This window comes from Loxodonta africana, chromosome 14, assembly GCF_030014295.1.
Source record: "Loxodonta africana isolate mLoxAfr1 chromosome 14, mLoxAfr1.hap2, whole genome shotgun sequence".
NCBI classification, from domain to species: Eukaryota; Metazoa; Chordata; class Mammalia; order Proboscidea; family Elephantidae; genus Loxodonta; species Loxodonta africana.
The window spans coordinates 21,017,204-21,041,931 of record NC_087355.1 but is presented as its reverse complement, the minus strand read 5'-3'; the positions used below and the strand labels follow the sequence as shown (position 1 = coordinate 21,041,931).

Genomic DNA, 24,728 nt, shown 5'->3' with positions numbered 1-24,728 from the left:
TCAAACTGCCAACCTTTTGGTTAGCAGCTGTAGCAGTTAACCACTACGCCACCAGGGTTTTCATAGTACGCACTTATTTATGGTGCTTATAATATTTAAGGGATTCGAGGAAAGCAAACAATGAAACAGTCAGTTGAATGGTTGTTTTGTTCAATAATCAAATTGCCAAATGGTTTAACTGATTTCCCCTTTAACGATTACATTTTTATTAAGTTTTGGTCTTGCAATTTGAAAGGAGAACTCACCAAAATAGTGATAACTGTGCTAAGTATAGAGCCCTGGTGGCACAGTGGTTAAGAGCTTGGCTGTTAGCTGAAAGGTCAGCAGTTCAAATCCACTAGCCACTCCTTGGAAATCCTATGGGGCAGCTCTACTCTGTCGTATAGGGTTGCTGAATTGGAACCCATTTGATGGCAGTGATTTGATTTGGTTTTTGTTGCTAAGTAAATATTTCTTTAAATATCTGTATAAGGAATTTACTTTTATATCATTTTGTTTGAGCCTCGCAACAATAAGGTATAAGATAAAGAAATTGAGATGTTTAGTGTCTCGTCTAACGTCACATAGTGGGTAGCAGAGTCTAATTCATGTTTATTTGCCTGCCTTCCATAGCTCTTTTTACCATACCTCTCACTATATCATGATACAAGGTAGTAGTGTTGCGTGCTGTTGAGTTGATTCCGACTCATAGGGACTCTATATACCACAGTAGAGCTGCCCCATAGGGTTTCCAAGGAGCTGCTGGTGGATTCAGACTGCCAATCTTTTGGTTAGCAGCCTGAGCTCTTAACCACTTTGCCACCAGGGCTCCTTAGTAGTGTTAACAACACAAAAATGGTATTGAATCTTCCATTTTTACGTAGTATACATGTGGAGAAGTGAGCAGCTTGACAGTTGACTAGGGAAGAGATGGCAGAAAAAACAGAATTTCTTGCCCTCTAGGGTCACTCTGAGTCAGAATCAACTTGACTGCAATGTGCTTGGTTTTTTATGGTTAGTACCCACAATGTTCTGATTTTTCCTAGGTATATTGTTAAACATATACATTATTATTTTTCTTCACTACTTTGTGTTTCATTTATGATAATGCTGACATCTTTCTTTTTGGTTTGTTTCCTTGCCTTATCCATCCATGGTCTGTCATGTTTCAGCTTCTATGAAATTTCAATATTTTCCTTCCCCTTTTACAATTTGTACCCATGTTCTTTCCTTATTGGGATGTCCTCTCTTGGTAATATATCCGTTCCTATACCTTTTGCTTTCTTTTTAATTTGTGTCATTAAGTAAACATATTTATAGCTTCTTCCTTTGCATTCTATATTATCACACTGATAGGTTCACTGATTAAAAAAAAACAAAAAAAAACCTGTTGCTGTTGAGTAATTTCAACACAAAGCGATCCTGTGTGACAGAGTAGAACTGCCCCATAGGATTTCCACGGAGCGGCTGGTGGATTAGAACTGCCCACCCTTTAGTTAGCAGCTGGAGCTCTTAATGACTGCAGCACCAGAGCTCCAATTCACTGTAGTTTTAGCTAATTTTTCTGAACAACTATTGTAGGGTCTCAAAGCAATTTATGTACTTTCGAAACACTGAAAACACTTTTTATAAACATTTTCTGAGAAAGGGATTGGAGAGCGAGGTGGGGAAGGCTGCATATGGATACTATGTAATACAAACTCATTGTGGACTCATAGCAACCCTATATGACAGTATATCGATACTATTATTTATATGGAAACCCTGGTGGTGTAGTGGTTAAGTGCTACAGCTGCTAACCAAGGGGTCGGCAGTTGGAATCCGCCAGGTGCTCCTTGGAAACTCTATGAGGCAGTTCTACTCTGTTCTGTAGGGTCGCTATGAGTCGGAATCGACTTGACGGCACCGGGTATTATATATATTTTATAGATTCAGTTAAACAATTACCATTATGTAGCACCTCGTTAGGTGCTATAGAAGGTACAAAGAGGACAAGATATGGTCCTGGACCCTGAGTAGCTTATAATCTAGTGAAAGAGAAAGACAAATATACAAACAACTCCAATACAAGGCAGAATATTGTTAAAACTGTATGAAGAGTGGAGGGGGCCCACAGAATGTTCTAGAGAGCAGAAGTTACATGATTCCTCAAAATCTGAAGCAACTGAGTAACATCTGGAAATGTAGCTCATGGAGCTAATGTATATAAAACCTAAAAATCCAAACCTACTGTCATTCAGTTGATTCTGACTCATAGATAACAGTATATATTATGCTGTCAGATTTCTTTTTATTTTTTGTAGAAACAGTTGTATATCTTGTGTGTGTAGTAATAAGTTTTATTGAGTAATATGGAAATGCAATGGGAAATCATTTATTCGCACAGATATCATGGGTAGTTTTCAAAAGTTGAAATCTACTGTTGCAGAGCACTGAGGGACTGGACTTCTGCCAAAAAAAAAAAAAAGTGACAGAAAGCAAGGAGAATCTTTTCTTTATCACAACTCCTGATAACTCATAGTGGAGGTAAGGACAGGAAAGAAAATCAAAGTCTAGTAACGTGACAGACCTCAGGTGACTATTACCTCATTGTAGGAACACTATAGAGGAGGAGGAGTGGAAAGAAGAGAGGCCATAAAAAAATCTCCTTTTCTGTGTTCTCTCCTAGTTTGTCAAGAGCCAGTAGAGGAGCACCTTGGGTTTTCAGGGAACATAATTCTATTATTCCAAGCAATTTGAAAATCTTTAAAAATTTACAAAATTAATACATGCTCAATGCAAACCTTTCCAACACTGCTTAAGTGTACAAATTAAAAGTGGAAGTACACCATTACCCATCCACCTCTTATAATACTGCCCAGTGCTAAAGCTTCCTTATAGCCTTCTGAACATTTTCTACGCCTAGTCAATCACACATATATTTATATATTATTTTTCTAAGTAAAACTGGTGGTATTTCTACAAATCTGAGGTGAAGACATGATTAAAAACATTAGCCTTTGAAGCCACCAGAAAAAAAACTGGTCTCAAATCCTAACTTCCTGGCTGTGACCCGAGGCAAATTATTTTTTAAGTTTCAGTTTTTAATGAAGTAATAAAAAAAAAAGTAATTACTTTATAAGGTTTGAGGATTAAAATCTACAGTATATACAAATCACTTAGCACAGCTTCAGACATACAGCAAGTGTTCAGTAAATACTATTGTCTGTGACAAGTGATCTTTCTCATTAAGAAGGAAATTTGTTCCTTTGATATTTTCTTCCCATAAACAAATATTGCTCATTTTTTGGGACTAATTTGGAGAAAATCTTTGCTTTCCCAAAGCATAAACTCATCCAAGTAACATTTAAACGAGGGTTTGCCTCACATTTTGGGTGCAACGCTCCTCAGCTTTTTTCCCTATATTACTCCACACTTAAGTCTGGAAAGCGGACTTCGCAATAAAAACTTTTGTGATTCCGGTCGTGCCAAGAATGCTCAGCCAGCTTAGGTTTTACACATTCTATGCAGATTTGCTTTACCCAGTAACTGCTGGGAGGCACCCCTTCAAGCTCGGCTTTCACCGTCGCGCCCCTCCACCCCCTCTTGAAATACCACGGCAAGGTGAGAAACCTAGCCTTGGAGGAGCGACGGGGACTAGACAGGTGAGGGGCGCCTCCGAGGAGTGGCAGTAGGACCCCGGGCGTGGAAGTGCGCCCCAGGGGTGCAGGCTGCTGGCGTAGGGGCCCGGCCGGAGCGTGGCAGGACGCTCCTCCCGGGGGCGAACTTAGCACTTGGTTCCCCCGGATCTTTGTCCTGGGGCATCTTCCCCGCTGTCTGCAGCCTCCAAGGTCTCCACTGCCTCCACTCGCGGCCCCGGCCTGTCCCACCCGCTCGCTTTTTTTTTTGGCATTGCCCTTTGCCCTCCCATGGAGTCATCTGTTTACTCTCCCTTCACTTCCAGTCACCCATAGGTCACCCTCCCTCTACCACAGTCACCCATTTTCTCCCCTCACTCTGCACCTCTCCCCGGGTCGCCTTCTCAGAGGACTCTGCGGACGGAGATGCTGTGGACCCCGCGGCTAGGGTCTGCTCTCGAGAGAACCCTCCGTTCACCTCTGCCCCCTCCCCAGGGGCTCGGGAGGCAAGTTTCCGCCCCGTCCTTCCCCCAGTGACAGGACTTGGCTGCGGCCACGGCCCGGGAGGCAGAGGGAGGGACTGCCAGGCTCCCGAGCCCCCTCCCCTGCTCGCGAGCTCGCGCGGTCTGTGTCTCTCCGCAAGTGCGGAGACGCGGAGGAGGAGGAGGAGGAGGAGGGAGTTGGGGGAGGATCTCCATTGAAATAAACAACCAGGCAGCAGTTATTAACACGGGAACATGGCGGCCGCAGCCTCAGCCACAGCTTCGGCAGCGAAGGTCAGCGCCGACGGCAGCCGGCACCTGACGGCGTGACCGACCCGAGCCGGTAACCGCGCCTCTACGGGGACCGCGAGGGCGGGCGGGAGGCTGGCGGCGGGCGGGGGGCGCAGGGCGCCGGGTCCCCACCCCTGGCTGTGCCTGCCCTTCCTGCGCCGAGCTCCGGAGAGCCCTGCCTGGCGGAGAGGGCTGTTTTTGTGTGTGGAGATCGCGGCCGGAGTGCGCGGAAAGCGGGAGTTGCATCCCCGAGGCGCCGCCAAACTGGGGAGTTGGGGCTTGGGGGGCTGGGGAGGGCGGGAAGCGACGGGGAGACGCGGAGTCCCTGGGAGAGAAAGGAGGCGCTCCAGCGCCTTGCGAGAGCTCGGGAGACGAGTCCCGGAGCGTCAGGCGAGCGGAGGCTGCAGCCCGCGGCAGAGGCGAGAGGTGAGCGCCGAAGCGCGGCAGCGAGGCCGGGGGCGCGGGTGCGGCCCCCTACCTTGGAGCGGGGCGCTCGCCTTCCAGCCCCGTGCGGGGTTGGCGAGCGCGGAGGCTCCAGCCCCTCGGGGTAGCGAGGCAGAGCTGGGAAGGTGAAGCCGGAGTAGGTGCATTCTTTCATGGAAGCGCGGAAAAACTGCAGTGGAGGGTGGGAGCCGGGCAAGGGGAGGCAGGACTCGGGAAGTGCTTGCGGGTGTGTGAAGGTGAAGCCGGGTGTCAGGGGAGGCCGGTGCGGTGAGGGGCGGAGAGGAGGGGCGCCGCGGCGCGGGCGGGCTCGGCCCGTGTCAGTGCTGGGGGCGGGGGGCGCGGGGCGCCGCACGCCGCGGGCGGACGGGAAAGAGCTGCGGCGGGGCAGGCGGCGCGCTCGGGCCGCGCGTGCCGGGCCGCGGTGGGGGCGGGGAGCCCGGAGCCGGGCTGCGGCGGCGCCGAGCTGGGCTCGCCCCTGACTTAACTTTCTGGGTGCGGGCATGTGTGCAGGAGGCGCGCTGGGGCCGGGGGCGGAAGGCGGTCTGGGAGGTTCCGGGTTGGCTCGCCAGCGCCCCCTTTTCTCTCCCCCTTCTCCCCGCCCCTGAAAGGACAGGCCCTCAGGGCCCCAGGCGGGAAGCGGGAGGGGCCCTCCCGACTAGCTCGCGATGGTCACGCCCGGCCCCAAAGACTCTGCGCTCTCCGGCCTCTGGAGGCCGCTGGGGGAGGGGGCCGGGGTCGTCCCTGAGGGCTGGCTCTCCCCGCCCCCCGCCCCTACGGGGAGTCCCGGAGGCGCCTCTTCCGAGATCGGGGGTGGGTCGGTCCTTGGTTAAATGGTCCCTCCCTATTCCCCTCCCTCTAGTGGTTTCCGGGGCCTGCGGGACCGAGGGGCGGGAATCGGGGGCCGGCGCCCCGTTCCACCGGCCCGGGGCTGGACTGGGCCTAAGGCCTTCTAGGTCCGTCGCGGGTAGGGGAAACTTTCCCAGACCTGAGACCAAGCCCGAACATCACCCTCCACCACCTAGTCCTCTAATCCTACTCCCACTCCTCCTCCAACGCCTTCCCCTCCCACCGACCCGAATCTCGCTCTGTCTGACTGATGGGGCAGTGAGCCAATCGAAGGCGGGGAGCTGACCTGCCGGGTGTCGGTAAGCCAATCGTGGGAACGGGAGGAAGGGAGGGGGCGGGGCCTCTCCGGACCAGTTAGAGCAGAGTTGCTCGCCGGGCGGGGGAGTCATGGAGACGCCAACAAGAGCTATCTACTCTTTGCCATCCCTCGTCACCGGCTCCTTGGTCTGTAGGGTAGTGTCACTTCTAGGGGCTCTGACCCAGGGCGACACCTAGAGATACAGGAGATGCCGTGTTTCTCTGGTATCACAAGAGACGTTGTCTTAGACGCGACGAAGTCTGAAGCCACTTACGTTGTGGCAGCAACCCCCCGCCCCCGCGGGCCTGTTTCGAAAATGGCATATGTTGTAGTGATCGTGTTCCGAACCTTAGCGCCTGGTTTACCTGCTGAGGATCATAGAAGTTACCGGTTTAACTCTTGTCTTCATTTCTCTGGCCACACAGCGTGGGGACGATGAAATTTGAAAGGGTACCCTGAGAATGAAGGCGTCGGGGTAGCCTTACGTCAACTCATTATTGGGAGTGTAAAGCATCATTGTTCCTGATGGCTTCAGTGGTACCTGTCCTTGTTTAATTAGACCACCAGTTCTCAAAGTGCACTTGAAAGTTCGGCATTTGGGGATGACATTAAAAGAAAAAAAAAAGGAAAGTTGTGGTTTATGGTATGCTTTTTTTTTTTTTTTGGCTCTTGGGTAAACAAAATGAAGTTAGGAACTAAAGCATTGCTGTGAAACAAAGTGTTGGTGTTTAAGGAGCAAAGCTAGTCAAAGAATATCTGTCTAGAAAAAGTCTGAGTGAAATGTAGTTGCCGGATTACTCCTACACAAAAGATTCTTAAAAATGAATTATTTTAGTTTCTTCCTAAACACTGTTGAATTGTACAGTGTGTGGGTACTTTTCTGGTTTAAACAAACTTAGGAGACATCTTTGGTTGTATTAAGCTGTTTGTGGCATCCAGTCAAGTGACTTCTCAACTCTTGATTTAGGAATGGGGAAGGTAGGTCTTCGGTTCTCTATAAAGAGTACAGGTTGCTCTGCAGAATGGCAGTCTTTTAGAAAGACAGCAGCTGCTACAATGCTTTTCTGTGTGTGTGTGCTCTTGTTCTTTGTTGGTGAGGTTAGTACACACTGACAGCAGGAAGACTCCTTTTCCCAATTGGAATTTGTAGAATCTTTGGGACTTCAAAGAATGAATAGTATTAGATTGAGAATGAATCCATTCATATTTTGTGATAAATATCCTATGAATTTGACTAATATTGGGAGTTTTTTTTTTTTGGACGGAATTTTTATGTGCTTTGTTATATATCTTACCTATACCGGTTTCTTAAGCTTTTATTATTATTGATTTATTAAGAAAATTGAGGGGAACTGTAGTTTTAGGGAAGTATTTGCTAAGCCCTACGAAAAATTTACAGTATGAATTCCAAATCCAGTGTAGTTTTGAGTATTTGTGTAGGCATAAATTACTGCGTTTTGCTGTAGCCCTTGAGGTGTTATTTTAGAGGTATAATAGTAAAATCTGAAAGATAAAACAAGCATTTGGACTGCAAGCATATGGAGTAATGTAAATTAAGCAGCGTTTAAAACCCTCTGTTTTTTAAATTTAGTTCCGGATGACCACTCTGACATATCCCCCTCTCTTTTGTATGCTGAAGAGCAACACATTATTCTACTTCTTTCTCTGCAACAATCCTAGAAAATGTTCTCATATTCTTGGTGGCAGAGAGTGGCAAGTCCCCCAGTGCCTGACTGGGGAGGGAGACTCTCAAGCATATGGAGACATCTAGGAAAAGATGTGCATCTTCAGCTGGGATTCCATTGTGTGCTCTCAGGATCTGAGCCTGCTCCTTCTGGGAATTTCAGTCTTAACAGAGGAGTTCTTTGACTTTTAGATGTCAGGATACTGAAGCAGAGGGTAGAAAATAACTCAGAAATTATGAATTGAATGTATTTTGGATTGTTTTGCTCTGCTTTTACCCCTTCTTTGGTTAAATGTGATTCAGGTGACTTGTTCAGTGTCAGAGGAGCGTTTTACTGGGAACAAACATGTAAAGGTGGGATGGGAACTTGGGCAGGGGGTCTAAGAGTGGATAAAGGGATAATGCTCCTGGGCTGCCTCTATCTGTGAAATCTATAGTTATATCTTATTAAAGCTTTCCAAGCCTCAGTAGAAACAAGGATCTATGAGCAGTGCTTCCACTACACAGCCTGTATTTTAAGGATTCAGTACCTTAGCTGTTTCAAATCACATCAGGCTGAAATGTGACCTGTGAGTTGACAGCTTGGATTTCTCAGAAAAAACTGTGGTGTATTGGGTTTAAAAACAATTCTTTTAAGCAGTCCTTCTTAGGATGTTGGATAGCAAAAAAAAAAAAAGTTCCATTTAACCAGTGATTCTAGAGGATTAATTTTCTGAAAAGCAGTGTGACCTTATTTGATATTTTGATCCTTATTGTGTCATGATGGAAATTCTATTTAAAAGCATAATTAATGTCTAGCTATTGTTATAGCAAAATTGTTTAAGAAATTACTGCTTTTTTGAACGTGCTATATTTTTATTTTTGTTTGATAATTTATGTTATTACATACTTTATCAGTTTTAAATTAAGAGACTAGGAGAGAAAAATAACTCACTGCTTTAAGGTATTAGTCTTATATTCCAGTAAATCTTAAATAAAATCAGTAGCAAATCAGGGTCTTTTTCTCCTAGTTAAATAATGATAAGACCATATTTACATACCAATAATGAAAGCTATTTAAGGAAAAACAGAACAAAACACTTTTTTCGTACCCTCTAGTATCTCATTTTTTTTTTTTTTAGTATCTCAAGCTCCATTACCTCTGTGACTTTTCTGAGCAAAAAAGATGTTCTTAGTTTTCTCTGTTTACTTCTTTTTTTAAAGACTTGTAAAAAGGTTTATGAATTGCAAACTGTAGAAGGAATATTATGTCATGTTATTATCTGAAGTCTACTAAAAGTAATGTCTGAAAAGCTATGAAATACAATTTTAACGTCACAGATCAATCCAGACAACATAAAGAAAACGCATACTTCATGGATTCTATATGTAATTTTCTAGATAGGAGTGAGAATGACTTTAGCGGATATTTCAGACGTTGATGTAGTTTTCCTAGCTGTTGTAAAACTAAGGCAAAACTGATGATGAGCAGGAGGGAGATTTCAAAGGGAAACTTATGCCATGAAGGTAACTGAAATTAAAAGACTAGATGGTCTGCAGGTAGATCGTTTTACTTTTTTTTAGGGCAAAGATTTTATTTATGAGATGTTGATATGTGACCAGATTTCTGGCTTTCGGTGGCTGTGTTGACATAATGCAATTGTGGAAAGGTTGATTCTAGGACAGTTTTTAGTTGGTCTAAGAGGAGAGTAGAATTAAATGAGCAAGGAACCTTTGGTGCTGTTTTACTTGCCTGTTCTTCAGGCATTTGTATGTAGAATCTTAATTTTAAGTAAGAAGGAGAGGGGAGCTGTTGATAGGTAGAAGTTATTGGCAACTTATTAAAGGTTCTCTGGGGTTTTTTTAAATTAAAGTTTCTGGAAGAAAACCCCCCACGCCTTTTACTTTGACTAGGTAGCAGCTGACAGCTACGTGGAGATTGAGGAAGTTATCCTGTTAATTTTGGCAGAATTTATGCCTTATAAGTAGCCAATTACGAACTTCTAGGGTTCTCCATGGCCAACTTAAATCTCATTTTGTACTTTTTGATCTTGTTTTTGCACTCTTGTCTCATTTAACTGTTGTTTCATTCGCTTGTTCACTTATTCATTCGATGGGTATTTGAGTGTCTGCTTTGAGCCAGGCATTGCAGTTCACTTTGGTAGTATAAACTATTTATTAAAAATCCTGTTAAAAGGGATTAACAGCATAGAGTGGATGATGATTTTTTGGGGGCTGAGGGGAGAAGGAAGTGAAAAGGGACATGCCTGTCTTAATTCTCAATTTGCCTTGATGCCAAAGATCTATTCTTGTGTGTCTGTGTGTTTGTTTGTGTGTATAGTTGTGCGTTGATTTGGGTTTGGGATGTGTCTTTTTCCTGAAAATAGGATTGTAATATTTATAGTCAAAAAGTTTGTTTAAATATCCCATTTACTGGTTAGCTTATGATTAAATAGATTTCCTTTAATAAAATCCACTGCCCTCAAGTAGATTCGAACTCATAGCGACCCTATTAAAAAAACCAAAACTAAAAACATTGCCACTGATTGGATTGCAACTCATAAAGACACCCTATAGGACAGAGTAAAACTGCCCCATAGGGTTTCCAAGGCTGTAAATCTTTATGGAAGCAGACTGCCACATATTTCTCCCATGGAACCGCCGGTGGGTTCAAACCGTTGACATTTTGGTTAGCAGTCGAGCACTTTAACCACTGCGCCACCAACCAAACCAAACTCATTGCAGTAGAGTTGATTTCAACTCATAGCAACCCTACGGGACGGAGTAGAACTGCCCATGGGACAGAGTAGAACTGTACGGGTTTCCAAGGCTGTCAGTCTTTACCGAAGGAGACTGCCACATCTTTTTCCTGAGGAGTGGCTGGTGGATTCGAACTGTGGACCTTTCGGTTAGCAGCTGAGTGCTTAAACCACTGTGCCACCAGGGCTCCTTTAATAAAGATACTAATATTTATAATTAGTTCTGTTTCATTTTCTCTGATCCCATCTGAGAGCACACAGTGAAATCCCACCTGAGGATGCACATCTTTTTCTAGATGTCTCCGTATGCTTGAGAGCCCCCGTGCCCCAGTCATTTATTAGGGGACTTGCCACTCTCTGCCACCAAGAATATGAGAACGTTTTCTAGAATTGTTGCAGAGAATGAAGTAGAATAATGATGTCATGCCCCTTTGCTTGTGTCCTGTGTGGTCAGAATGGGAATCTTTAATTGGTTGAAGGTGCTAGAGCAACGTATCAGGGACCTCTCTTTTCTGTGGGTTGCCTGTGCATTGTTGCTGCTTAAGGCTAAATAGTCTGGGTCTTATCTCCCTGGGTTTCTAAGTGATGGGAAATTGCACCTGTGCAGAGTCTTGTTCTGCTGTGGTTGAGAGTTTAACGATTACTTTTTCTAGGTGTAGCTTTTGACTAAAATGTCTCTATTGGGAGAGTAACAGTGGTAACAACATCATGCTAGCAGCTATCACTGAGTAGGGTTTTTAATCCTGCTATAGTCTTTCTTTTTTGCAACAACTCTATGAAAGAGGTAACTCTATGAAAGAGGTAACCCCCATTTTACAGTACGAAACTGAACCTTAAGGGGAATTAAGTCATTATGCCTATGGACAAAGCTTCAGGGAAAAACAATTGACCAGTGAGTAGGAGAAACATGAGAGGGAATGGTGCCTCTGAGAATGTCCTCCTGGAATCTGATAAAGCCAGTGATTGCAGGCCTTTATAAGGCTCTTGGTCTAGTCCATAAAAAGGATAAATAGATATGAATAGTTCTAGTTCTCCAAGTTAGGTCAGCAGTCATCTCCCAAACCCTTTCTTCGAGGTGGACCTACACCTGTACAGATGTTATTTTGAGGCCTGCAAATAGTCTTCAGCTTTTATCAGTCTAGTTTTTAACAATTCTTAAAACTATTGGATTTTTTTTTTTTTTCCTGCTTTTTAATTTTCTCAAGAAGTAAGAATTTTAGGGGGCGCTGATCTTTTGTTAAGGGTGATAGAAAATTTTAGAAGTGGATGATGGTGATGGTTGTACAACATGATGAACATAACTAATGTCATTGAATTGTATGTGTTAAAAAATGCTGAGATGGCAAATGTTTTGTTACACAATGCAACCTGTGAGAGCTGGAACACTGCAGGACTCTCTTGTTTTTCTGGGTCTCACAAGTTTTCTTCCTTTGACAGGGTGCAGTCTTAACACATTCGTATTGCTTGTTTTAGTGGAAAATATTTGTTTTCCTTCTCTGACAGGTTTCTGCCTTTCAGGTTCCAGCTTTCTCAGGTTTTACTGTATAGGCAGTCCCCAGGCTACAACTGTGATCCGTTCCTGTGTCTGTCTTTTAAGTCGAATTTGTAAGTAAGTTGAGACAGGTACATATGATTCTTACCTAGCATCAGTTAGTCAGATATTTGTCTTATTATATATTTTATTTTTCTATGCACAGAAAACACCTCAAAATACACTAAAATATCTTAAACATAATAATAACAGTACATGATAATAATACACTATAATAAAAGTAACTACATATGGTATTGTACTGAAGAGAAAGTATCTGTGTGTATGTGTGTGTGTGTGTGTATGTAGATATATAAAAACCAAAAAATGAAACCCACTGCTGTTGAGTTGATTCTGACTCAGAGCTCTTAACCACTGTGCCACCAGGGTTTACGTGTAGGTGTATGTTGTTGTTGTGTGTCATTGAGTTGATTCTGACTCATAGCGACCATATAGGACAGAGCAGAACTGCCCCATAGGGTTTCCAAGGAGCGGCTGGTGGATTCAAACTGCCGACCTTTTAGTTAGCAGCCTGAGCTCTTAGCCACTTTGGCACCAGGGCGTGTAGGTATATAGTACTACAGAAAAACATTAACGAAACAGTTCTTAAAAGCAGTTTAGATAGAAAAAAAAAAAAGGATCATGATTAAAGAATGGTTAGCGCTTTCATTTCATTGATGTTCTGCATACCAGAAGGGGCATTCATCAGGTAACATTATGATAACATTGATAATTGGATGATGCAGGAGAAGAGGATGGAGAGATGGCTACTGTTGAAGACCATGGGCCTGATAATGGAGGGGATGGGCCTGGTGCACAGAGTCAGAGTTTGAGTCTGCTGCTGGTGGGGGGAGGTTATTACTGGAGTGAATTTCTTGAAGATACTGTTTTTTTTGTACAAACCATCAAGGTGGTTTGTACAGAGCTTTTCTTTTTCTCGTCATAAATGGCCTGTAGCAGCTCAGGCCCTTGGTAACTGTAAGGTAAACTTTGATGAACTTCTCTGTATTAGAACCTTGCTCTGACTTTGCCATCCCTTCTTCAGTGAGACGAAAGGCTTCCTCTAACTCTTTTGTCAAAAACTTTTTTGGTTCTGGAGTTTGTAGGTCCTGGTCTTCTTCCTCAAATGCTATCATCTGCTGCTCTAAGTTCCATGAGGTTTTTATTGGTTAGTTCTTCTGCTTTTCCAATGAGTGATGGCGTTTCACCTCTTTGCAATTGGGTTATTCCCACTTTATTTTCAATCACGATCGTTTTCTTTTTCTTTGATGCATCGTCAGCACTTGCATCGGATTTACGCTTTGGAGCCATGGTTACAAGGGTAAATACGAGGAAAATTGAAGCCAAATACAAAGTTACACACTCAGCACAGCGTTAACAGCAACGTGATCCTACTTAAAAAGGCAGATGGCATTCTCCTTCCTCCATGGACTAACCGCTGAAGCCGCACAGTGTTTTCATGAGCGTCAGAAAGTAGTTCATGTGTTCGTTATTATGAACCACTGTATTTAACTCAGATTTTTAATACAATAGTCTTTATGGCAGTCTGTTTTTAACTGGGGGACTTACTGTATTCATACACACACAAAGAACTATAATGGATGAAGTAATACCTTTGTAACATTTATTGAGCGCTTACTAAGAACTTGGTGCAGAGTTAAGGTCCCTTTCTTGTATGATCTCAGCTGTTTCTCATTGTAATGCCCTGAGGTAGGTAGGTACTGTTGTTACCATTCCTCTTTTACAGCTCGGGAGATGGAGGCACCGAGGTGCCGAACAAGCCGTCTAGGGTCACATGGCTTGACTATTGAGGAATTTGAACCCAGACAAACATTGCTACCAGAGCCCAGTTCTTATTAGCTATTTGATTATACTTCCTTCAGCATAATGTGAATGTGTCTTGTTGAGAAGATATAGATCACTAATTCTCCCCTAGTGAAAGGGAAAAGGGGTAGGAGTACAGCTTTAAAAAGCATGTCCAGGTTGCTTATTGTTCTCTAAGAAAATAAAGCTCAGGAAAATTTGTTGGGGATAGGTAGAAAATAGATCGAGAAAGCGCTATAGAGAATATAGATTTATAAAAGTTGAAATACTGATAGATATTTGACATCTAATTTCTTTAAAATACTTTATTCTAGTATGTGTAATAGGTGGAGAGTGTGTGATGCAGGTTTTGAAGATTTTTTTGCAATCCATGTAGCATGGACTTGGTGCTGAGATATTGCAGTCCTGAAAGAAGGCTGATAATATATTCAGTCATCTGACTTCTGCTCTGCTATTTGTGGAATTCTCTGTCTGCTCAATTGTTTGCAGGGAGAAGGGAGAGCTGTCAGGGAACTCTTTCACCTGTGCACTCGTTCACCTGTGTGGGCATCAGCATGCACTGCTTTTAACCTTCCAGCTGCCAGGGACTGAAGGCTTGTCACAGATGAAAATGCAGTGCACGGTGTTTGCTATTATTCCTTTAGTGTGTCCATATGAAATGTGACCCCAGCTCTTCCAAGGCTTAAGTTGGAGAGCATGAGTGAGTTTTGGACGTACCTGTTGTTACTGACTGATCTCTGTCCATTGAAGTACTCTTCTAAATGAGGATTATCTTTTCCAGCACATCATTCTGGCTTATAAAATCAGCTCATGATTCAAACATAAGACTTCCATTGCCTTTGGTGTAACAGTAACATTTTTAAGAATACTGAATGTTAACTTATCTTAAAATTTCTAATTCTATTAATATGCTAATCCAGTTAATATGCCTAATAATGGAACACTTTCAGTTACTGTCAAAATGTAAATTGCATATCTTAGAGGAATCTGTATCTTGAGTTATTTCTAGGCCATCGCTGGAGTCCAAACCAAATGGAAATTTTATATAGTTACATGGATAACAAATTAAGAAAGTATATTTCTTATGTGCTTATGTATATATATATTTAAAAAATGGAATTATTCAAAAATGAAATGTTTATTAGATAATCACCTCCGAGTGGCTCTTGTTTCAAAATGGCTGGAGAGTTCTTTCACGTATATTTTTGTATTCCTAAGTAAGGGATGTAGAAATTCCTTACCAAAATTCTGAGTGTCAGAAATCCACAAATTTCTGCAAATTTAACATAATAGCATTTCTTGAAATTACAGAAGTTGATGGTGGTAGCTATGAAGATAGGCAGTGGAAGACTTAAGGGTGCTTGAGGCAATTCTCTTTTCCTGTCCTGGCTGTTTTGTGCCTGTAGCCTGTCTTGGATGTAATGTTAGATATGCTGTGTATTAAGGCTAAGCTCTAGCAACTGACTAGTCACTGCCCAGAACTTTGAAATGAGGATGGAATGACAAGTAATGGCAGAACTTCCTACTGCTTTAATTTTGGTGTCAATCTTTGTATATCTTTCTTCTCTGCCTCATTTTACCTTTTTCCCTGATGTTCTTAGATTTTTTTATTAAAGTTAAAGATGAAAGATTGGTGGTGGTGAAGGGAATTACAGTTAAGTTTATGGGGTAAGTCTATTATTATCATTAAGTATTTCATGTATGATCATGATGTAACAGTTTCCCTCTTAACCAAATAGATTTGCTGTGCTAACAGCACTTAGTGAAGCAGCCAGCTATTTGTTAAGGAAGCCATTAGGTTGAAAACAGATCACTTAACACAGGCACAGTACAGTAATTTGCTGATTTGTTGTTGAAAGTTAGCTGGTTGCTGGACAACATTGTGGTCCAGCGGACTAGAGCTGAGCCGCTGTTTAATAAGGATTGAATATTACGTTTCCCAGTTTTGTGTATTTTATTTCCCCCCTATTTAAGGATACTGTTACAGATAATATAACGTTAGATGTCTTGAAAGCAGTCATTAGATTAAAGTGGTCAAAACAGGTGTAAGTTGAAAATACTAAGATGATTTAAGATTGGTGAAAATTATAACCGAATTCCTAAAGGAATTCCTAAAGCATTCCTTAGCAGTGCTTGCTTCTTTGGAGTTTCTGGTAGTGTATTTTCAATTTCTGTAATTCTATTATGAGCCCTATGTGTAGTGTTCTTGTTGCTATTTTAAATAATATCGATGTTTCGCTTCCTTAAGGCTTTTCCAGAAAGCTATGGGAGCCCTGGTAGCGCAGTGGGTAAGAGCTTCAGCTGCTAACCAGGTTGGCAATTCAAATCCAACAGCCACTCCGTGGAAACCCTATGGGAAAGTTCGTCTCTGTTCGTTAGGGTCGCTATGAGTCGGAATCGACTAGAAGGCAGCGGGGCGGTTTATAAAGCTATGATATAAAAATATTTATTCTATTAAAAAGTGCTATTTTATTGTATTGCAGGACCAGAGTCTTCTCTAAATAAATAGATAAAAGCCAAAAACACCAAACCCACTGCCGTTGAGTAAATTTTGACTCAGAGTAAAATCTTTTATGCTGTACTATCCTTCATTTTAAGCAATAGATTGTGAACCTTACTAATAGAATGAAAGCCTTTGAGCTACAAGATATAACACAAGAAAATGATAGGACGTGCATGGTGGACTGAACATAGTGACAGTGATTTAAAAAAGGTCAACAAAATGCCTGGACATTGAAGGGCATTGGAAAACAAAACAGGAGAATTAACCTTCTCTGGTTAAAAGATCTCATATAATTGATAATAATAGCAGTCTTACAGTCATTGAAGTTCTCGTCTCTAATACTGTGTGTGCTTTATTAAGAAAAGGCATTTGGAAAGAAGATAAAGGAAGCCTGGAGAGGACTCTATCAGGAGTGGAAACAGTTGGTGTTATGAGCCTTGCCTGAAAAGGTAAGGAACATGCAGATGGAAAAAAATCAGTGCAATGAGTAAATATCTTTCTAGTATTCTCTGCTTTTAGCTAAGATCCATCTGTTATCAGCAGTGATAACCCTCATTGCACGTTCTCTTCTGAATCTGACTTTAATTTCTGGTAGTTCCCTGTCGATGTACTGCTGCAACTGTTTTTGAATTATCTTCAGAGGAATTTTACTTGCATGTGATGTAAATGGTGTTTTTCAATAATTTCTGCGTTCTTCTGTTGGGTCACCCTCTTTGGAATGGACACAAATATGGATCTCTTCCAGTTGGTTGGCCAGGTAACTGTCTTCCAAATTTCTTGGCATAGATGAGTGAGTGCTTCCAGCATTGCATCCATTTGCTGAAACATCTCAATTGGTATTCCGTCAATTCCTGGAGCCTTGTTTTTCACCAGTGCCTTCAGGGAAGCTTGGACTTCTTCCTTCAGTACCATCAGTTCTTGATCTTGTGCTATCTCCAGAAATGGTTTTGGTACAGTGATTCTGTGTATTCTTTCCATCTTCTTTTGATGCTTCCTGAGTTGTTCAATATTTTGCCCATAGAATCCTTCAAAATTTTAACTTGAGGCTTGAATTTTTTCTTCAGTACTTTCAGCTTGAGAAATGCCGAGCGTGTTCTTCCTTTTTAGTTTTCTAACTCCAGGTCTTTGCACATTTCATTATAATATTTTTGTTTTCTCGAGTGGCCCTTTGAAATCTTCTATTTAGCTCTTTTACTTCATCATTTCTTCCATTTACTTTAGCTACTCTATGTTCCAGAGCAAGTTTCAGAGTCTCTTCCAACATCCGTTTTGGTCTTTTCTTTCTTTCCTGTCGTTTTAATGACCTTTTGCTTTCTTCACGTATGATGTCCTTCCACAGCTCGTCTGATCTTCCTTCAGTGTGCAACGTCTCAAATCTATTCTTGAGATGGTCTCTAAATTCAGGTGGGGTACGCTTAAGATCACACTTTGGCACTCTTGGACTTCTTCTATTTTTCTTCAGCTTCAATGTGAACTTGCATATGAGCAGTTGATGGTCTGTTCTGCAGTTGGCCCAAGCCTTGTTCTGACTGATGATATTGAGCTTCTCCATTGTCTCTTTGTGTAGATGCAGTCAATTTTATTTCTTATTTTTCCATCCAGTGAGGTTCATGTGTATAGTTGCCATTTATGCTGTTGAAAAAAGGTATTTGCAATGAATGAATGGTTTGTCTTGCAAAATATCCTGTGATCTTCAGGGGCATTTCTATCACCAAGAGCGTATTTTCCAACTACCGGTCCTTCTTCTTTGTTTCCAATTTTCGCAGTCCAGTCACCAGTAATTATCCATGCATCTTGACTGCATGTTTGATCAATTTCAGAGTGTAGAAGTTGGTAAAAATCTTCAATTTTCTCATCCTTGGCATTAGTGGTTGGCATGTAAATTTGAGTAATAGTAGTATTAATGGATCTTCTTTGTAGGTGTATGGATATTATCCTATCAGTGACATCGTTGTACTTCAGAATAGATCTTGAAATGTTCTTTTTGGCGATGAATGCCGTGCCATTCCTTTTCACTTTGTTATTCCCAGCATAGTAGATCATATGATTGTCTGATTCAGAATGGCCAATACCAGTCCATTTTAGCTCACTAGTACCTAGGATATTGATCTTTATGCATTCCATTTTATTTTTGATGACTTCCAATTTTCCTAAATTCATACTTCGTGCATTCCATGGTCCAGGTATTGATGGGTGTTTGCAACTATTTCTTCTCATTTTGAGTCATGCCACATCAGCAAGTGAAGGTCTCGAAAGCTAAACTCCATCCATGTCATTACTGTTGACTCTGCTTTGAGGAGGCAGCTCTTCCCCAGTTGTATTTTGAGCGCCTTCCAATCTGAGGAGAATGTCTTCTTGCCCTGTCAGACAGTGTTCTGCTGTTATTCACAAGGTTTTCAATGGAATTTTTTTTTTTTAAGAAAGTCAAGTCCTTCTTCTTTAGTCTGTCTTAGCCTGGAAGCTCTGCTGAAACCTGTCCACCATGGCTGACCCTGCTGATATTTGAAATACTGGTGGCATAGCTTCCAGCATCACAGCAACATGCAAGCCACCATACGCTACAAACTGACAGAAGAGTGGTGGCACTGCACAATAAAGAATGATATCCCCAAACACTTGCTAGATGGATTTGTCATGATCCATCTTTCCCTGTTTTTGCTTTTACACAAACCTTTATATATTAGTTGGCTCTTCTTGCCCTCCTGTGAACAGGTTGTTGTTGTTAGTTGCCCTCGAGTCGATTCCATCTCATAGCAACCAAATGTGTGCAGAGTAGAACTGCTCCATAGTATTTTCAAGGCTGTGACCTTTAGGAAGCAGATTGCCAGGTGATACTTCCAGGGTGCCTTTGGTTACTTGAACGCTTTACTGTTTGTACTATCCAGGGATTAATACGTTGAGCCATATGAGCTCATACTCTTTGATTCGCTTAGAGAAAATTAATGAATTATTTTAAATTTTAGAAAGCATTCCGTTGATATAAAGCTCAACTTATTTGGGAATTTATATAAGCAGTCTCAGTTAACACCAAAGTATACTGTCAGACAAACAGGGACTTCACCAAAGAGTAAAAAGAGAACCTACAGACTGGGAAAAAAATTTAGGTTACAACATATCCAACAAGGGCCTAATCTCTGAAGTCTGTAGAATAACAAAAAGACAAATAATCAATTAAAAAATAAGCAAAGGATATTAAAAGACACTTTACCAAAGAAGACATCTGGGCAGCTAACGGACACGTGAGGAAATGCTTGCTATCACTAGCAATTAGAGAAATGCAAGCTAAAACTAGAGTGAGATACCATATCACCCTGACATTACTAGCATGAATCAAAAAAAAAAAAAAATAATAAACAACAAATGTTACAGAGGTTGCTGGAAGATTGGAACTCTTACAGAATGCTGGTGGGAATGTAAAATGGTACAGCCACTATGGAAAGAGATACGGTGCCTCCTTAAAAAGCTAGAAATACCCTAAGATCCAGCAATTCTACTCCTAGGAATATATCCTAAAGAAACAGAGAACCCAGAAAAAATCCAAAGAAACAGAGAGGGAATTAAAAAACATTCAAAGGTTATTAGTAAGTTGCTTAATATATTGATTACAGATTTTACAAGAAATGTTCTAAAGAAACAAAAGGAAGTCCATTTACCTTTAAATTAGAAACAGTAAAGACTTAAGTTTTTGTCTTTGTCTCTTCAGTACAGTTGAACATTTTTCATAACCAGACTTATTAAATTTTCTCCTGTAGAGTATTTTGACACTGTAGTGAAGAGAGGGATTAATAATCTCAGTTTACAGTGGAAAGAGGAGAAAAAGGTAAAGAAAACCTTGGGGAAATTCAGTAGTTCTGAAGAGGTAATAAAACAAAACCAAACACAAAGAAACTGTACCAGAAATACTTTCATTGAAGAAGTGATAACATGAAGAGAATGAAAGCATCGTTTGAAGGGCTGATGTCTCAACAGTTAAGTAATGAAATTCTACAGTGATCTAAGAGTAAAGTCCTTTGAATCCATGCGTTAACATATACTTGTGATAATACCTTTAAAAATTCTTAGCCTACTTCCCGAATTTCTACTTTTATCAATAATTCTTTATTTTGTTGCATCATTTCGTTTGTAAAATAAATCAAGCTATCTGTTCACATTCTGTCACCAGCCAGTTATATATTAAGCAGTAGTTTTTTTAGAAACAATATACAGCATAGGTGGAAAGCACAGTGGTGCTTTCTGACTTTCTGATGTGCGGTGTCATATACTTCTCTTTTTCTTAGCTCCTGTGATTCTTCAATGACGTGGTACAACCAATGGCTAACTAACAACTATTTCAGTACTTAAATATTTTTACTTATTGGCTGCGACTGGCTAGAAATGTGTGGTTTGGGAGAGGTCTAAAGATTTTCATTTTTTGTCCCATTTTTTTATTATGAATATTTTCAAACAGAGAGCTTGAAAGAAAGAATAGTATATTGACTAACCAAAGTGTTGGATAAACTGTTCTAGAGTAAGTTACAGGTAAGACACTTTATTTATAAAGTGCATTACCTTAGAATTAAGGTATTATCTTATGTAACCACATGAAATACCACTGTTAAACTTAAGAAAAATAATAATTCTCTAACATTGTGGGATATAAACTCTCTAATTTTTCCAGTTCTGTCCAAAATGTGTTTATAACTTTGGTTTTCAAACCAGGATTTAATCAAGTTCACACATTGCATTAGGTCATACCTCGTTAGTCTCTTAATATGAAACAGTTCTCTTTGTTTTTTCATTGTTGTTTATTATTTTTTTTCAGACATTGATTTTTAAGAGTCCAAGTCAATTGTCCTGAAGAGGATATACTTGCTTTATCAATATTTGGGTGTGTTTTCATTGTACAGACTTCACTACCTCTGGAAGCGTTAGGAAGTTAAAACATTAAATCTATTAATGAGTTTGGTCATTGCTGAAAAAGCGTGGTGTTTGAGAGCTTACTGTTTGAGATAAAGGCATCCCTAGGTCAATTCCTGGCTCAATCCTTCTGCAGTCTCTCTGGGTCTGGGTCTAGACGTACTTTTTACAAGTTGATTATAAGAAAATTCACTTAATGCTGTGAGAAGTGCAAATGAAGAGGTAGTACCCGCTCAGATGAGGCTTACAATCTAAGGAAGTGGTGTATTTCCATTTTAGGCACAGACCAAGGAGGGCGTTGAGGTTTGGAGACATTGATTTTAGAAAGCTTTTATTCAAATAGTACTTCTTTGGAGTAGAATTATAGAGACAAAAATTTTCTGGGACTTTTGGGAGAGTGAACATGAGTTTCTTGAACATTGGATTTGAAGGCTTCTATTGTTGGTTGTTGTTTATAAAGGTTGGAGGTTCAAGTCTGCCCAGAGGTACCTTGGAAGAAAGGCCTGGCAATCTACTGAAAAAAATCAGCCATTGAAAACCCTACCGAGCGGTTCTAACTCTGACACACAAGGGGTCACCATGAGCTGGAATCAACTCTGGGGCAACTTGTTATTTCTTTTTTCTTTGCAATTTCTTTATCAGTTCTCCCTGCTGACTTTTCCTACCCTTAAAATTATTTTCAGCTCCTTTAGTTTCTGTTTAACCCCATCTTGTTTAACCCCATCTTCCTTTTGCTACCTTAGAACATCATTAACAGTACAGTAGAGACTCGTTTTCCCCCGTGAATCACAGTGGGCATCGAGTTGATTCTTACATTGAAAAAAAGAAAAAAAAAAAATATTGTAAAGGTAAAAATTATTCAAAGGCATACAGTAGACACCAAAAGCCTCACCTGCCTAATCCAGTGGAGAAGTAGTAATTAGATTCTTAATTACAAAAGATATAAAAACCTCAGTATAAGAGGTGTGGGTGGGAAAGGTACTAGAAACCATAGAAAGCAACAAGAAATAACACAAGAATTTAAGTAACTCCAGAATAATTCTCTCAGCTTGAAACTGTTAGGCTTCAGGAAAACAAAAAAAAATAATGAGGTTACCTCCTCAAAGTAATCCTTTAAGAGGTGGCACATGTTAGGCAAACAGCCATGAGTACCTTCTTCCACCACCACCCACCCCCTAAAAAAAAAAATGCTCAAGAATAATGTGAATATTCTTTTATCAGATTAATATTTAAACTGGGAAATCATATATTTAAGAGACAGATAAGGGACATCAAGAATAGATAATAAGATAGTTTTTAGGCCTTTTTGTTTACAGATCCGGGCAATTTTAAGGTGATTATGAACCTAAAATAATAAATGACTGAGAGATTCTGTTTTGATTTTTGTTTAAGAAAGTCTTCCCAAAATGTCTTATAGACCTATTAGGTGATAGCCTTCATGTTCTTTTTATTTTGTATGTATTGCCCTGCTTCAAAAAAAAAATTGGTATATTGGAGAGGGTAAGAAATTTGGAACAGTTACCTGGCCCGTCGACTAGAAGAGAGCCACATTTTTGCCCATTCCAAAGAAAGGTGATCCAACAGAACGTAGAAATTTTCCAATAATACCATTAATATCATATGCAAATAAATTTTTGCTGAAGATAATTCAAAAGCAGCTGAAGCAGTACATTGACAGGGAACTGTCCGAAATTCAAACTGGATTCAGAAGAGGGCATGAACAAGGCATATCATTACTGATGTCAGATGGATCTTGCCTGAAAGCAGAGAATACCAGAAAGATGTTTACCTGTGTTTTATGGATTACGCAAAGGCATTCAACTGTGTGAATCATAACAAATTACGGATAACATTGCAAAGAGCGGAATTCCAGAACACTTAATTGTGGTCATGTAGAACCTATACATAGACCAAACAAAGGGATACTGTGTGTTTTAAAATTGGGAAAGGTGTGCATCCAGGTTGTATTCTTTTACCATACTTATTCAATCTATATGCTGAACAAATAATGTGAGAAGCTGAACTACATGGGAATAACATGGTCTCAGGATTGTTGGAAGACTCATTAACACACTGCGATATGCAGATGACAATCTTGCTTGCTGAAAGTGAAGAGAACTTGAAGGACTTACAGATGAAGATCAAAGACTACAGCTTTCAGTATGGCTTACACCTCAACATAAAGAAAACAAAAATCGTTACAACTGGATCAATAAGAAATAATTACAATACATGGAGAAGAGATCGAAGTTGTCAAGGATGTCTTTTTACTTGGATCCACAATCAACACCCATGGAAGCAGCAGTCAGGAAATCAAACGACGTATTGCATCAGACAAATCTGCAAAAGACCTCTTTAAAGTGTTAAGTAGCAAAGATGTCACTGAGGACTAAGGTGCTTCTGGCCCAAGCCATGGTATTTTCAGTTGCCTCATATGCATGGGAAAGCTGGACAGTGAATAAGGAAGACTGAAGAAGAGTTGATGTCTTTGACTTATGGTGTTGGTGAAGAATATCGAATATACCATGGAATGCCAGAAGAACGAACAAATCTGTCTTGGAAGAAGTACAGCCAGAATGCTCATTAGAAGTGAGGATGGCAAGACTCCGATTCACGTACTTTGGACGTGTTATCTGGAGGGATCAGTCCCTGGAGAAGGACACCATGCTTGGTAGATTAGCAGGTCAGTGAAAAAGAGGATGACCCTCCATGAGATGGGTTGGCACAGTGGCTGCGACAATAGACTCAAGCACAGCATCAATTGTGAGGATGATGCAGGACTGGACAGTGTTTCCTTCTGTTTTATGTAGGGGTCGTTATGAGTTGGAACCGACTAGACGGCATCTAACGACAGCAACAAAAGATAAAAAGTATTGTGGTTGGTCTTCTAAGTGATGCTATGCTACATCCCAAGCTGATATGGCAGCTGCTTGGGTCAACTGGGAGGGAAGTACTTCAATATTCTGAAATGTAACCAAAACTTCAGATTCGGTGGTGGCGGTGGGGGGGAAACAACAAAAATTACACCGTCCAGAAAAAGTGATATTATGGTAAAACTGTGGCTTTACAAAACCTTCAGAAAATGAAGTCTCTAATTTATTTGATGGTGTGATTTTTATTCCTTTAAGCACTCAAAAATTTAAAATTTAGGAGAAGCTAGTTCTAAAATGCGCAACATTTCTGCGTTTTCTGAACTAGCTTGAAATGTGCGAAAATACGATGAGGTCCATGAGAACTTTTAAGACACTAATCTGTCTCTTCACTAAATGAGTATAAACCTGTAGACCCCACAGTAAGGAACTCTGGGTAGCTATTGGGAGTTTCCTTTTTCTGTTTCTATTCATTTAGTGTTAATCTGTTTTTGTAAATATGTGTTCTATTATTATTATTTTTTTAAATAACAGTTTCTTTTCTCTCTTTAATTTTCTGCTTTTTAGCTACTGTGAGTTTGGAAACCAGATAACCGGGTTTGTTTGTTTACTCAGCAAAAACTTAATGAGTACATCCTATATGCCAGATGCTGGAAATACAAAGACTGAAAAGAAATGGCCCTCCGTACCTCACTGTTTAGGGAACATAAAAGACTTGCGAACAA

General features: G+C 41.0%; 1 protein-coding gene across 13 annotated transcripts in view; it reads left to right on the top strand.

The window, feature by feature from the left end:
* The first annotated feature begins 4,045 nt into the window (after positions 1 to 4,045).
* The window catches only part of NCOA2 (nuclear receptor coactivator 2), a 321,186-nt gene continuing 300,503 nt past the window's right edge, over positions 4,046 to 24,728 (top strand). For 6 of the 13 annotated variants that reach the window (XM_064267799.1, XM_064267789.1, XM_064267795.1 and 3 more), the window contains exon 1: positions 4,163 to 4,421. The gene's annotated coding sequence lies outside the window, so the exon portion shown is untranslated. Of the gene's footprint in view, positions 4,103 to 4,161; positions 4,422 to 5,379; positions 5,959 to 6,012; positions 16,687 to 24,728 lie in introns of those variants that run through there. The other 7 variants (XM_064267803.1, XM_064267802.1, XM_064267801.1 and 4 more) reach the window with 4 other exon arrangements.